Source organism: Aegilops tauschii, chromosome 2 (assembly GCF_002575655.3).
Source record: "Aegilops tauschii subsp. strangulata cultivar AL8/78 chromosome 2, Aet v6.0, whole genome shotgun sequence".
NCBI lineage: Eukaryota > Viridiplantae > Streptophyta > Magnoliopsida > Poales > Poaceae > Aegilops > Aegilops tauschii.
In genome coordinates this window covers 219,511,398-219,524,801 of record NC_053036.3, presented here as the reverse complement: position 1 = coordinate 219,524,801, position 13,404 = coordinate 219,511,398, and positions in this window count along the sequence as shown.

Sequence of the window (13,404 nt, the reverse complement as noted above, 5' to 3'; positions counted from 1 at the left end):
CCCCTTTATCTCTGATATTACTATTCATCCAACCTAACTTTAAGGGGCATCCTACAGAATGCTCTGCTAGAATCATACTCGTCGATTAGGAAGAGAGGTGTGAGACAATGCGTGAGAGACAGGCGTAAAGATAATGTGCGTACATGAGACACGTAGGCAGGTCCATGTATATAGAAAGGGTCGATGAGGATTGTGCGTGTGTATGTTTGCGGGAGGAAGAGTGCTTGTGATAAAGGTTAGTGAAAACAGTTGTAAATGGTTACGAGAGGGAGGGAGGGTTATATCTAGAGCATGTGTGCGAGAAAGACACCTCGGGAGAGAGTGTGTGAGCATGTGTGAGAGACCACCGATGGAGAGTGAAACTACACATAAAAGACTGCTCTACACATTGATTAAAGATATAAATTGTATCCAAATATTAGGATGGGATCATGATATTTGCAATTCGTGTAAGGAGCGGCCATTGATCCATCAGACATCTAGATTCTATCGAAATGTTATTATTCGACACAATTGATCCACATAGTTAGTATTTTGAACTCCAGACAATGCATCGCTTTAGCAATCGAATATAAACGTGAGTATAGTTCATGTTGTGTGTGTAAAGCACATTATACATACGAAAGTTACACAATGGACATTATAAATAGCTACCTATGAACTAGCATACATTTGAATTCAACTTAAGGTGGTTTAAAAAAATCGAATTCAACATGAAGTCCATTCAATTATTTGAATTTGATATCATGGCATTTGTAAACCATACCTAAATTATGGGGGCACCAATCTTTGCTATGATTTTGTACATAATAGCATATGTAGTCGTGTACAAACTAGATTCAAATTTAGCTCCTCCATTCCAAAATAATCGTAGTTATAGGATTTTCAAGTGTCAAAATTTCAAAAAGAAGCGGATAATTTAATGAGGTTTTCAAACATGCAAGGTCAAATATAACGTTGTCTATTTAGGTCAATCCTCATGGTTCAAGAGTACTCTAAACGTGAATGCTTGTGTTTCAAAATTTTGAACGAAGCGCCAAAAGAGCCTCTACTCGCCCGAAACCGCGTGAGACCAATGTTTGGTAGTACAAGGAAATTACTTTTCTAATAACTCTGACCCGTGAAACCTACCGGCCCGACGTCCAAAGGTCTAAACCGGGGTAGGTTTGTAGCTTCATCTAGACGCCACGCAACCGCATCCGAAAAACATTGATACACAATGGCCGCCTAAGCACACATGCGTGCGGCCGAAATCGCTCCCGCCCACTATTTGGGACACCTGGGATTACCATCCTAGCCCCGACCCGCTGTAGGTCCGAAATTTAAGAGGGGGGCAAAGTTTGTACTTTCCCCAAATTTCAAACAAGCGCGTCCCATCTTATGTTCAAAAAAGCCAAAAACAAGCGCGTCCCAGACCGAAACATGGTTCCCCCCCACCATTCTGATTCCCCATTCGTACTCCGTGGGCGCCAAAACTACCTCTCCACCAGCCGCGGAACCCCGGCGTCCTCCGTCCGCCACCCAATCCCACCCATCAACCGCCGCCCTCCTCCATCACGCCGGAGCCGATACCCCAACGTCGTCGTACACCGCAACCTCAACCGCAACTCCCTCCACGGCTAGTAGTTGAAGCCGAGCCCAAGCCGTCCGTACCCGAGCCAGTTCAACCACGCCGTCCTGCGCCTCACCGCTGCCGCTCCAACTTCGCCACCCTCCACCGCACCGGAGATGTTCCTGCTACGTCGTCCTTCGCCACCTCGGATCTGCTTCCCCTCCGCCAACATACGGCCATGGCAACACAGTCAACAATTTGGCCATGGGTTCTTCCAAGCCTGCACCCTCCAGAACATCGGTTTCCCCGGTAAAAAGAAGAAGATCGGTGCGACATGTGGAGATGACCACACCGGCAACCGAAAAAGGTACTCCTCTTCCCTTATTTGTGCATATCTTACGTCTCTGCTTGCACGGTATTCATCCCATAGAAGACACTAGTTGACCGCTTCTTCTTGATACTAGATGTTCCTAGTATCTCGCGATGCACAAGGTTTCTCCTCATATACTATTTCACCTTAGCTAGAGGTCCGTCGCCCCCCTGAATTTCAATTTCTGGCCAGTTGATTCCCAATTAACGGAAGCATTCCCCGGCGTAACGGGCGCTAGTACGCCTATTACGCCGGGGAAGCAGCACCTTGGTGTTTATCTTAGGGGCGTGTGCGGCCTAGAGCTACTGGCGCCTGATCTGGAGGTCGGCCAGGATTAAAGGGATGGCCTGGGGGCGCTGCCAAGCACGGCGGTGGTGTGAGGTCGATGGGAGGGCGGGGCGGCGGAGGCAGGGGTCTGGGCCGGTGGTCGCTGGCGGTTCGAGAAAGATCGTCAATAGTGACTGGCGGGAGGTAGACGAAGGCCATCTGCCCGTTCCTTATGGATCGGACGGTTCATTAAAAAAATCGACTGACCTATTTATTTTCAGTCGACTGTTATCTTAGATATGACCACATGTGGTGGTGTGCTGGAGGAGTACCTGCATTTCCTGTGCTCATATATTACAAAATCATACGGAGTAGAATCTAATTTTGTTTGTCATGCAATGTTGTAGAGCTATCATATGTCTCCTGTCATTTATTTTTCAGCCACCTGCTATCTGCTACTTTTACAGTGCACTAGTTCTGCACACACTTCACCCTTACTCTCACTATTGTGTTTTTATGCAAGGGTATTTCAGACTCTGCTGCCATGAGAGAAGCCAAAAAGAAAAGAGAGAAGTCGCTCTAGCTTCGTGTGCGGTTAGGCAAGACGCGTTACAGCGCTATAAAGGGTGCAGTGTCAGCAGATGGAGACGGTAAACGTAGCTCTGGAGTTGATGACCTCGCTCGCAATGAACCACCATCCCAGGTGCTTGCTTTAACTTCGCGGTGTCATATGTGGTTGCATGTTCCATATGGTGTCTAGCTTGTATTCGAAAGGCCGAAGTCGGTAAGATAAGGAAAGATATATTTTTTACATGAACCACCATCCCGTGAGCACCAGAAGACAAATAGCTAGTCAGGGCACTGGCCGAGCTAGTGACAAGCCCAGCAAAGATAGGCATCACCTGGAAGCCAACTAAAAAGCTGTGATGGTGGCGAAGCAGCCCGCCTCCCACCAGGCTCTCAGGTCCTAGATGATCATGCTCACCACTCCAGCCGGATGTCTAGCTTGTATTGCTTCCAATTTGGTTAAATTGCATCTGCTTGTCATATGTGGTTGCATCTTTCATGTGGTGTCTAGCTTGCATTGCTTCTTATTTGCTGGAATGGTTTCTGCTTAGTTTACACAAACAGTTGTGAACATGCCATGCCGTCCTATTTTTCGTACATATTCCATCCTGGTATCATGTGTTTGCCTTACATCAAAGTAGTGATTGCCAGTATCATGCATGAATGAGTTCTGAAGAGAGAATTTTATTGCTTTTTCTTGTCGGTTTTACTTGACAATTCAAAATCAATAAAGCGGAAGGAAGTTAGCAAGGCAGCAGATAAATGTGCTCCTTCCGAACGGAGGGCCTCTACAGTTTCTACTCCTCCACACCCCCAAGATGATTTCCAAGACAACACATGCATAGACACTCAACAAAGTTGTGTTTATGATGAGCACGTCTCCCCTAGTGCAGCATCACCGGTGCTCCCTCTAACTTGGCACTGTTATATGTGGTTGCATGTTATGTGTGATGTCTAGCTTGTATTGCTTCTAGTTTTGTTGAATTCCATCTGCTTACTTTACACATTATACTTGAATAAGACACGTGTTCCTATTTCTAGAACATACAATATCTGTCTATCACACCATGTTCTTAGATCAAATTACTACTGTTGTGTAACCTGCAACAATCACTTATCATAAGACACGTTTGACTTCGGAGTGTGATATAGGTTACATCTCACATTCTTTTCTAGCTTGTACTACTAATTTGTTGAAATGGCACTTATGACGAGACAGTTTTAACTTGGTAGAGTGATATGCGTTGCATCTTTCATATGGTGTCTAGCTTTCATTGCTTCTAATTTGTTGAAATGCCTTCTCCTTAGTTTACACATCATAAGCTGTGAATATGCAATGATGTGAATATGCAATGGCACTAATGACGAGAGACCTCTAACATGGTAGTGTGATGTTGTTTGCATCTTGCATATGATTTATTTCTTGTACTGCTTCACATTTGTTTAAACGCCATTTATGATGAGACACTGTTAACTTGGCAGAGCGATATTTGTAGCATCTTTCATATGGTGTCTACCTTCCATTGCATTGCTTCTAATTTGGTGAAATGTCTTCTTCTTAGTTTACACATCATAGTTCTGGTTATCTCTTCCGTCCTGTTTTTCATACATATTACATCCTCCTATCATGTGGTTGTCTAACATCAAAGTTCAGTTCGTCTGCATCACGCATCAATTTGTTCTGAAGAACTAAATTGTTATTCGTTTTTCTTGTCGGCTTGACTTAACATGGCACAGAGAAAGAGGAAGAAACACAGAATGGCAGGGAATGAGAAGCGGATGAATCCTGCAGATTCTGCTGGTACTGATGGTGCAATAGAAGGTCAAAGTCCAGCGGAAAATTCTACAAACACGGCATCCCATGCTACACGAGTTGCAAAAAAAGCCAAACAGAAACAAATAGCTGCCACCAAACAAGTAGAGACAACCCTAGTTCTTGCAACACCTACCACAGTACTACCAGCTGCATGACTTACTCGTGCGTCAACTGAGCTAGCAGCACGTTCCCAAGCTCCCTTGCCACCTGACACTACTTCCCAAGCACTCTTGACACAAGACGAGTTGGCAATATCAGATGAACCTTGTGAGCTTCAACAGCAAGAAGGTAGTTGCTGGAGTCAAGTTACAGTTGCATGCTTCTTTATATGTAGTCTCACAGTTTGATGTACACTAACACTTCCTATGTTTGTTGTTGGACTAGCACCTAGGCGCAAGAGGAAACAAACATCAGGGATAATGCTCGATAGGTTAACTAAATCTAGAGGAGAAAGAATGGAGATCCGTTTTGAGGCAGGTTTAAAAAGGCCACGTGATGCTACAGAGTCAGCCAAGTTAGTATCAGAGGCAGCGGTTGCCGTTAGGTGTCATGTACGTATCCTCCCAACATGGATTCAGTACAGGAATGACAAAGACGAAACCCAGTTCAACACCTTCCTCGACCATTTATCTGTAAGTATGGTTATGTATGGAAACTAGTAATATCGTCTTGCTCTATCCCATACTTTCTTGGTTGCTGATAATGAGACTCCCATAATTTTCAACAGATGAGGTTCAAGTTGGATAGCCAAGATGATGCAACCAGACAAGCTTGCACCCATGTTTTCAAGTCTGCTCTGCGACAGTATCGGTATAACTTGAGGAAAACTCACTTTGAAGGCAAGGCTAACAGTGAACTTTCCCAAACATCACCAGTGGAAAATATATCGGATGAAGACTGGAGGGGCCTTGTTAAACACTGGTCTGATCTGAAGTATCAGGTACATTATATATATGTGATTAGATCACATGTTCAAGTCCTATTTACGCATGTGCCACACAAATCTATCTTCTTGTAGGTGAACTGTTCAAAGAACAAGGCCAACCGTACGTAAGTGAAATTCCAACAGACGGCAGGATCTCATAGCTATATTGCACACTGCAAGGCTCTTGTAATTAGCTGCTGTTTCACTCTTTTCGCTGTACCATATTATCAGATCTATATTGACTTGTTCGAAATGCAGAGGTAAGCCCACAAGGACCAAAAAGTACCTGAACCAAATGCTGTGGAAATCTTCAAGGACTGTCACACCAGCAAGAAGAAGGGCATGACTACACCAGTCAAAGCTGCTGTTGTAAGTCCTTAATCCTCATGCCTTTTAACTACTACTTACTCTGACTTGTGCCTTGAACTGCATGGTCTGCAGCCAATGTCTATTGCTCTTTTCAATTTTATACACAATTGTCTTAGCGTATCATTGCACCTTACAAGGTTTAAAAGAGAGGAGTGATGTTCCTTTGATCTTGACCCATAATCTAGTTCCGTGCTGGACTTGCCCACACAATGTTACAATTGCCTGTTTGTCTGTTCTCAGTTGTTTTGTGATATGAATGATGTCATACTATGCTTACCGTATTATAAACTTCGTCTCTTTATCCTTAGCCCTCAATACAATGTGAAGAAATAGACAATACATTAGCGATGGTACATGGTCATATGTTTGGAACCTGGTTTTATTATGTACTTTGCAATAAAATACAACTAATATTTTACATGGGTTCACCAGAATAAGTTCTGTATATAGACCAAAGCTATTTTGTTTGGTTTTGCTGCCTCCTTAATATCTTCTGTTCTGGTACTACTAATGTAAAACCTCAACTTTTCAGCAAGCTATGGACAAAATGGTGGAACCGTCACCTTCTGAAGGTGGCGAGGCAACTATAACCGCAATGTCAGCTCTTGCTGCAGTGGGTCAGTACCTGTCCACTAACAGTGCCAAAAGCACGTTCCTGCGTAATACTGGGTTGGTTGTTAAGGCAATATCGTCCAAACTGCCTCATGATCAAGATATGCAAGATCAAAGCAATGTTGTATCTGCGCTCCAGACACAAGTCCATTCCCTAACAGAGACCCTTTGTGAAACAAGGAGAAACATTGCTCAATGTCGTCAAGATATGCATGGTTTTGAAACCAGACTATCAGACATTTGCTATGTTGTTCAGGAGCCTAGGGGAAATGAAGGCGAGGGTTATGGTGCTCCATCGGACAATACAGCATGAAAACGTAACAGTCAGGTCAAATGAACTGAGCTTCTGAACTTCTGGTGGTGCATTTATCTGCTAGACTGTTAAGTCTTATGCCAACCTTCCTTTTGTTATATAGTTGTAATTTGTTTTGGTGCGATACAAAATTTATTCTTAATGTGCAGCCACCGGCTGAAGAAAACAGCAAGCCATTTTTGTATAGTGTAGGGTGTTCCCTATATTTGCACTGGTGGCGATCTTTGATGCCGAGTGGATGTAATCTGTGCAATCGCCTTAATAGCCTAGCGTTAGTTTCAGCCTTATTTATTTCCTAGTCTTCTTTTTCCCTAGTTTGCTAGTGGCCGCAACTAACATGGGCCATATACGGGCCGTAGGATCCATGGGTCTCCTACGGGCCGTCGATAAATGGGCCTGTAATCGATGGGCCTCGGGCCGTCGGATAAATGGGTCTACATGGGCCGTAATCGTGCGTAATTGGTATCGGCCCAGCACGGTAACAGGCCGTTAACAGGCCGTAGGACAGCAAAGACTTAATTCTGTCACAGGCATAACGGGTCGTTAATGGGCCAGAATATAGGACGGGCTGGAAACGGCGCAACGCGTTAACAGGCCAGAAACGGGCCGACTCTTGCCATGGGCCGAATTTGGCCCATTAGGGTAACAGGCGAGTAACGGGCCGACTCTTGCCATGGGCAGAATTTGGCCCATTAGGGGAACAGGCCAGTAACGGGCCAACTCTTGCCATGGGCTGAATTTGGACCATTAGGGGAACAGGCCAGTAACGGGCCGGAAGTAATCGAGGGCCGAAAAGGAGCCCAAGAACGTATGGGCCGTCAATAGGCCGAAAGCTAACACGGGTTGGAAACGGCCCATGTAAATCATGGGCCGTTAACGGGTATAAAGAAAATTACTGTTCATTATGGGCTAGAGTCACCGTGGGCCTGTAAAGGGCCGAAAGATACGAAGGCCTCATATGCGCCGAAAGACGTCGTGGGCCATACATGGGCCGAAAGTGAATGGGCTGGTGTTATATTCGACGGCCCACATGACGTTGTTGGGCCGATTTCCTTTAGGGCCTAACGGGCCGTGAGTTAACGGGTCGTAAAATGGGCTATTTGCGAAGAGACCGTTAACAGGCTTTTCATGGGCCAGCCCGTCAACTTTTGACCAAGTCAAACGGGCCGGCTTTGTAAGCTAAATGGGCCAGTGGTGGGCCATGGCACGTGTCGACATATCATAGGCACCTATCTGACCCACTGACGAGCTGACACGTGTTTCGTCCGGCCAATAAGAATTTTACACGTGGAAATTTCCCATTGGTCGGGGCTGTTAACGGGTTATCGGATCCAAAACCTGACCCGATAGCTTAACGGTGTTCCGTTACAGTGGATGCCACGTGTCGGTCACCCTTGACGAAAGCACTTCTATGACGCGCGATTTATCGTCATGGAAGTGGACACTTCCGTGATGATAATTTTGGTAATGTCATGGGACACTTCTACGACAGCACAGGTATGACTATCTTGATTCTGTCATAAAATCGTCATGGATGTACATGCATGACAAAAAACGCGACCTACTGTGACAAACACGTATCATCACGGAAGTGTATTTTTTGTAGTGGTATCAGCATCCCCAAGCTTAATTCCTGCTCGTCCTCGAGTAGGTAAATGATAAAAAAGATAATTTTTGATGTGGAATGCTACCTAGCATAATCTTGATCATGTAACTAATCATGGCATGAATATTAAGACACGAGTGATTCAAGGCAATAGTCTATCATTTGACATAAAAAAACAATACTTCAAGCCTACTAATAAAGCAATCATGTCTTTTCAAAATAACATGGACAAAGTAAGTTATCCCTACAAAATCATATGGTCTGACTATGCTCCATCTTCACCACACAAAATATTCACATCATGCACAACCCCGATGACAAGCCAAGCAATTGTTTCAACTTTTGAAGTTCTCAAACCTTTTCAACTTTCACGCAATACATGAGCGTGAGCCATGGATACAGCACCATAGGTGGAATAGAATATGATGGTGGAGGTTGTGTGGAGAAGACAAAAAGGAGAAAGTCTTACATCGACACGGCTAATCAACAGGCTATGGGGATGCCCATCAATTGATGTCAATGCAAGGAGTAGGGATTGCCATGCAACGGATGCACTAAGAGCTATAAGTATATGAAAGCTCAAACTGAAACTAAGTGGGTGTGCATCCAACTTGCTTGCTCATGAAGACCTCGGGCATTTGAGGAAGCCCATCATTGGAATATACAAGCCAAGTTCTATAATGAAAATTCCCACTAGTATATGGAAGTGATAACTCAAGAGACTCTCTATAGGAAGAACATAGTGCTACTTTGAAGCACAAGTGTGGTAAAAGGATAGTAACATTGCCCCTTCTCTCTTTTTCTCTCATTTTTCTATTTTCTTTCATTTTGATGAGCTTCTTTGGCCTCTTTTTTTTTATTTGGGCTTCTTTGGCCTCTTTTATTTTGATGACCTCACATGGGACAATGTTCTAATAATGATGATCATCACACTTTTATTTACTTACAACTCAATATTACAACTCGATATCTAGAACAAAGATATGACTCTATATGAATGCCTCCGGCGGTGTACTGGGATGTGCAATGATCTAGTGTAGCAATGACATCAAAAAACGGACAAGCCATGAAAACATCATGCTAGCTATCTTACGATCATGCAATCCAATATGACAATAAATGCTCAAGTCATGTATATGATGATGATGGAAGTTGCATGGCAATATATCTCGGAATGGCTATGGAAATGCCATAATAGGTAGTTATGGTGGCTGTTTTGAGGAAGATATAAGGAGGCTTATGTGTGACAGAGCGTATCATGTCATGGGGTTTGGATGCACCGGCGAAGTTTGCACCAACGCTCGATGTGAGAAAGGGCAATGTACGGTACCGAAGAGGCTAGCAATGATGGAAGGGTGAGAGTGCGTATAATCTATGGTCTCAACATTAGTCATAAAGAACTCACATACTTATTGCAAAAATCTATTAGTCATCGAAACAAAGTACTACGCACATGCTCCTAGGGAATTGGTAGGAAAAGACCATCGCTCGTCCCCGACCGCCACTCATAAGGAAGACAATCAATAAATAAATCATGCTCCGACTTCATCACATAACGGTTCACCATACGTGCATGCTACGGGAATCACAAACTTCAACACAAGTATTTCTACAATCCACAACTACCCACTAGCATGACTCTAATATCACCATCTTTATATCGCAAAACTATTGCAAGGAATCAAACATATCATATTCAGTGATCTACAAGTTTTATGTAGGATTTTCTAACTAACCATGTGAATGACCAATTCCTGTCATCTCTCTAAATAGATATAAGTGAAGCAAGAGAGTTTAATTGTTTCTACAAAAGGTATGCCCACGCTCTAACAAATATAAGTGAAGCAAAAGAGCATTCTACAAATGGCGGTTTTCTATGTGAAGAGAAACAGGCAATCCAAACTTCAAATGATATAAGTGAAGCACATGAAGCATTCTATAAAGCCATACTCAAAAGATTTAAGTGAAGTGCAATGAGCATTCTATAAATCAACCAAGGAGTATCTCATACCAGCATGGTACATAAAAGAAAAGTGAAAACTAAATGAAAAAGACGCTCCAAGATTTGCACATATCGTATGAACGAAACGAATCCGAAAACATACCGATATTTGTTGAAGAAAGAGGGGATTCCTTCCGGGGCATCCCCAAGATTAGACGCTTGAGTCTCCTTGAATATTTACTTGGGGTGCCTTGGGCATCCCCAAGCTTGAGCTCTTGCCTCTCCTCCTTTTCCTCATATCATCGAACACTTCATCCACACAAAACTTCAACAGAAAACTCGGTAAGATCCGTTAGTATAATAAAGCAATCACTACTCTAAGTACTGTTGCAAACCAATTCATATTTCGTTTTTGCATTATGTCTACTGTAATATAACTTTTTCATGGCTTAATCCACTGATATAAATCGATAGTTTCATCAAAACAAGCAAACTATGCATCAAAAACAGAATGTGTCTTAAACAGAACAGTCTGTAATAATCTGAACATTCACCAAACTTATGTTACCTGAAAAATTCTGCAAAAATTAGGAAAAATAGACAATTTGTATAGAATGACAGTGCAAAATGAATCAGAACCATTTGACGTTCCAGTAAAAAATTAAAAATCGTGCACTACAGCGAAAGTTTCTGTCCTGCACCGTACAAACCATCAAGCATTGTAAACATCCTAAAGGCAAACCTTGGCACATTATTTTTATAATGCAATGGAATTGTACAAGGGGATAATTATTTTTGTTGAAAAGTTTCTGTAATTAAGATTCACAAAGTTTCCATGGGCATGAACAAGGTTCAAGGACGTCCCCCACTTTTCACAATGCTCGTCTATCTCACTTTCACTTTTCTTTTTGAAAAGTTTTGGGTTCCCCTCTTTATTTTTTTTGTTTTTAAACTATATAAAAGCACACAACAGAAATAAATGACTCTCTAAAACTTCTGGGTTGTCTCCCTGGCAGCGCTTTCTTTAAAGCCATTAAGCTAGGCATATAGTGCTCAAGGAGTGAATCTACCCGGATCCCAAGGTATATCAAAGCCAATTTTAATTAACAATGATTTGTGATTTAGTAGTGAGCACAAAGCAACATATATCAAGCAATGACGAAGTCTAACCCTCTTCCTATGCATCGGCATGTCATAAAAGAACAATTCATGCACGCCAAGTAAAGGCCAATGCATAGTATAAGCAGTTTCTTGCAATTTTTTCATGTTGGAAACATAAAGAGGTGGAGATATAGTTCCTCTCGCATAATAATTGCAAGTAGGAGCAGCAAGCACATGCATATTATATTCATCAAAATCATCATGTGTATCGGTAAAAGGCAACCCATCAATATAATCCTTAATAAGTGCAAACTTCTCCGATATAGTGTAGTCGGGAGAATTCAAAAAGATAATAGGACTATCATGCGTGGGTGCAATAGCAACAATTTCATGTTTAACATAAGGAACTATAGCAAGTTCATCTCCATAAGCATAATTCATATTGGCATCTTGGCCACAAGCATCGCAAGCATCATCGAAAAGGGGTATTTCAAGAGAATCAACGGGATCATAACAATCATCATAGCAATCATCCTTCGGTAAGCATGAAGGGAAATTAAACAATGTATGAGTTGAAGAGTTACTATCATTAGAAGGTGGGAACTGTCGGCGTTCTGGGAATGGGGGTCCCCAGACTTGCCTGCCGGCGGCCCACGGCGCGGCTATGCTAGCGGGCCTGTACGGCCCATCTTCATCAACAAGGCATTCAAGACCCTCGCGAGGGGCCAAGCCTCGCGAGGCGGACGGCGTGAGACCTCCTCGGGAGCGGCCTCACCAGGCTGCCTCGCGAGGAATGGAGATATCAAGGCGGAGCAAACCTCACGAGGCTCACGTGACATGAGCCATGACGATCGCCACCAGGCGGGCGCCAGCGCGCGCAGCGTCCTTGCTTCCTCTTTGGTGCTAAGGAAGCAGGCGCAGGCGCAGAGTACCGAGGCATCATGCAAAGGTTTCCATATCGGTGCAACAAGACCAAGACCAGCAGGACGACAAGACGGAGGTCACCGTGGAGCCCATGACGGCGTCATCACCAGAGCCTTTTTCGGGTGAAGACCGCTTTTGTCAGGATAGCTTGTACTAGATGTCCCCTTTCAAATCCGCCCGCCGTTGTTGGCTCCCTTCCCGCTCAATATTTGGGGAGAGGACCAGGGCCTATATAAGTAGAGCTAGCCACCACAGTAGGGGTAGGTGGAACTGATCGAGTTCTCATCCACAAGTCTATAGAGCACAGGAACACCTCAACCTCAGGAGGCTGTTCTTCCCCTTGTACTGTTCTTCATCAGCCCAAGAGGCAATCCACCACCACACACTGGAGTAGGGTATTACACCACAACGGTGGCCCGAACCGGTATAAATCTCGTGTCTTTCTGTGTTGTGAGTGCGTCGAGTTCATCCGTGAGATCTTAGCGAGCTAGGGCGTGGACCGGTAGGAGGGAAAGAACTTCGCGCGCACCCCAGAGTTCGAACCTTAAGGGTTTAGCCGGAACACCACATCCGACATTTGGCGCGCCTGGTAGGGGTGCGCCGGAGCTTCTTCTCCACCAATCGACTTGCCGATGCTCCGTGGCCACGATGTCCGGTGACCCAAGGGCTGACTCCGACCGCTGGGCAGCTTCGCCAGCCAGGGCGGTGACACCTGCCCATGAAGACCTCGACCCCGCGCTCCAGGCATCACGAGCGTCGTCCAATGCTGTGGGGCATGGGTGGCGCGGCCAGGCGTCGTCCACCCTCACTCCACGGCAAGTGCGAGCCGCTGCAAGGGCAGCAAGCCACGCCGCAGCAACAGCGCCGCATTCACGGCAGGAGCAAGCAAACATGCGGGCAGCGCTCACGGTGGCGCGAGAGCTGTTGCGGTACCAGCTGATGGAGAGCGGCCGGGATGCACTGCTGGAGCGCGTTGCTGAGCTGCTGGATGCGGCAGCATCGGGAGCGCCGCCCTTCTGCTATCAGCTTCCTTCTCAAGC